This window comes from Micropterus salmoides, unplaced genomic scaffold (assembly GCF_014851395.1).
Source record: "Micropterus salmoides isolate LMB-PRFRI ecotype aquatic unplaced genomic scaffold, ASM1485139v1 Ms_hic_scaffold_857, whole genome shotgun sequence".
Taxonomy (NCBI): domain Eukaryota; kingdom Metazoa; phylum Chordata; class Actinopteri; order Centrarchiformes; family Centrarchidae; genus Micropterus; species Micropterus salmoides.
In genome coordinates this window covers 15,001-17,674 of record NW_024044634.1, presented here as the reverse complement: position 1 = coordinate 17,674, position 2,674 = coordinate 15,001, and the positions used below count along the sequence as shown (strand labels likewise).

The 2,674-nt window shown below is 42.7% G+C and overlaps 1 pseudogene; it reads right to left on the bottom strand.

Moving 5' to 3' along the window:
* Positions 1 to 287: 287 nt before the first annotated feature.
* LOC119894702 overlaps positions 288 to 2,674 on the bottom strand; it is a 7,875-nt pseudogene continuing 5,488 nt past the window's right edge.

Genomic DNA, 2,674 nt, shown 5'->3' with positions numbered 1-2,674 from the left:
AAATATAAGGTTCCTTATGGCTGATACATACATACGCCCACATGTTGTTCATATTGTGTAAAAGAATATTTTCCGTACACATAATTATCTATTTTTGAATATAAAACGTCCTCGACAAACTTTCAAAATCACTTCTGTGTCCTCAATTGTCCTGACAGCCAATCAGACAGCACAATTTTCCGGTTTTCATGCTATAAAATGTTAATTTATAAATTTGGTAAAATCAGAATCAGATATACTTTATTGATCCCCAAGGAGAAATTCTTGTGTCACGTACGACATTGACAGAAGGAGTGAAAACTCATGTTATATTGGACACGCGTTACCTCCTCCTGATAGCAGCTTCAAAATCCTCCAGATTTTCCCCGTCGAGTCGTTGTACAGCTGCATGGACCAAACAAGAAAACATTTACTGATGACGAAGTGCATGTGAACAACAGGTACAGTACATGTAAGTACACGGTGTTGTGTATATGTACCTTTGGAGCGCAGACCATGTGTTTTCCAGGCACGGGCAGGGTGGTGATGTACATGGTGACGCAGCGATACATGTAGAGAGTCCCGATCAGGAAGAAACAGCGACGACCCACTATAGCTCTGCAGAGAGAGACACAGAGGTGCACGTTTATTTATTATTCATCTGTCGTGCTCGTTTGTTTTATAGTTTAACAGAATAAAAGCTTAGAAACAACAAAAATAATATAAAAGTATAACAAGTGATGCTACAAATAACTTTTTTGGACTGTTGGTAAAACAAAACACGTCATTTGAAGACCGCAACTATTTAAAAATACGCACGAGGTAAATGGATAATGAAAATAATGTTTATGTGGAGCTGGATAACCCTCTAGACCGCAGAACTAAGCTGCACTACGAGTACTTCTACTGATGCAGTAGGGCTGCAGATCGTACCTGTGTGTGAGGAAGAGCCACTGGATGAGCCAGAGCCCGACCAGGATCAGCCCGTTGACCTCGGTGACGGTGAAGGCCCAGGGCACTCGGTCCAAGTAGTCGAAGAACTTGTCCGGCAGCGGCGGGCTCACCGACTTGTCCGGCACCCTCTCGTGGACGACGGTGATGACAACGGTGGTGAAGATGAGGATGAACAGGGCGTAGAGGAGGCCACGCCCGTCTTCCACCACTCCTTGGGGAGGCGGTTTGCCCGCTCCTCCGGCACGGAGATCTTCACGTAGTCGCAGTGGCGCCTCAGGCCGCTGCTCAGGGAGTTAATCAGCTTGTTCTGTTTCATCAGGCTGCTCAGTTTGCCGCCGTCGTGGGCGTCGGTGGGGGCCGTCAGCGCGTCGGCGGGGCACGTTGGGTACCGTTGGCAACGCTCGGAGGATGAGGAGGTGTAGAGGCGTTCACTGCGGTCGCATTAACTTCCACGTGGCGGCAGACTCTGTCCTCGTCCTCGATGAGTTCTGACGCTGCCATTGATCAGCCTGCTGTGATTCGTTCGTATTTAATATTCGACCAGTAAGGAAGAGCTTCCCCGGAGCGCCAACCAATCACAGTTTTGCAATGTGTCAGCTGACCAATAAAAATCTGCTAAATTAGGTAGAGGTTTGAGTTTCACAAATATTCCTTCATCGGCTGCTTCTCTGTGGTTCAGACGTGGTCAATAATCCAGTATCAGCCATCAATGGCGCGTTCCAGCTGCAGCGGTGGAGGTTGGTCAGGCGGCGATCACGAGTCCACGGCAGGATCGATTTATTGGTCTGGAGCTGATGACAGATTAACAACCTGATCAACATCAGGAGTTAAACTGGAGAGGTCACGCAGAAGGCAGGTGATGGATCGATCAGATTCAAGATTCAGCACAAACCGGAAAAAACAAACACAACAAAAACATTTTAACTTCCTTATCATGTTAATTGAAATGAAAGTGATTATCGTACAATATACTACAGAAAACAATACAATACACGCGACATCAAATCAGAGAGGTTTTTGTTTTTCTAGATCTCCCTGGAGGCAACGATTAGTCGAATAATTGTTGCGTTGATCAAAATCAATCTGCAAATATTTTATTAAATCAATTTATCGTTTTAAGTCATTTTTAAGCAAAAAAAATCCAAAAACATTTACTGGTTCGTGCTTCTCAAATGTGAGAATTTTAATCTTTTCCTTGTGATATCTTTAGATTTTGTCATAGAAAATATAACTTTTAATAGAGCAAATGATTAACAGGTGAAAATAATCAGCAGATGAATCATTATCAAAGCCCTAAAACAATCAGCAGCTACAATAAGTACATCAATAAAGCTTATTCATGTACACGTGCCTCATCAGAGGAAATACTGTAAATGTTGTCCAATTTAATATTATTTTAATCTTGACACAGACCTGTCAATCAATCACTGTGGACATCCTGAGTCAGTTCATTCATGAAACGTGAGGTCGTTGTGATGTCACCCTTTCCTTTCCCTAAAAAGTAACCTTACACCTAAACCTGAATACAGCCCCTGAACATGTAAAACAAACACTAACAAATGCTTCATGAAAACGTAACGTCACAAGACAACTGATCCATCGGTCGATCTGTAATTGTGAGGATTAAATGCTTTTCTTTGTCATTGACTGTGTTTTGGGGAGTGTTTGTCGGATAAAACAAGAGAAGAAATATAATAATTGTTCACAGTTTTCTGACGTTTTAAACAGACAAACAATTTAA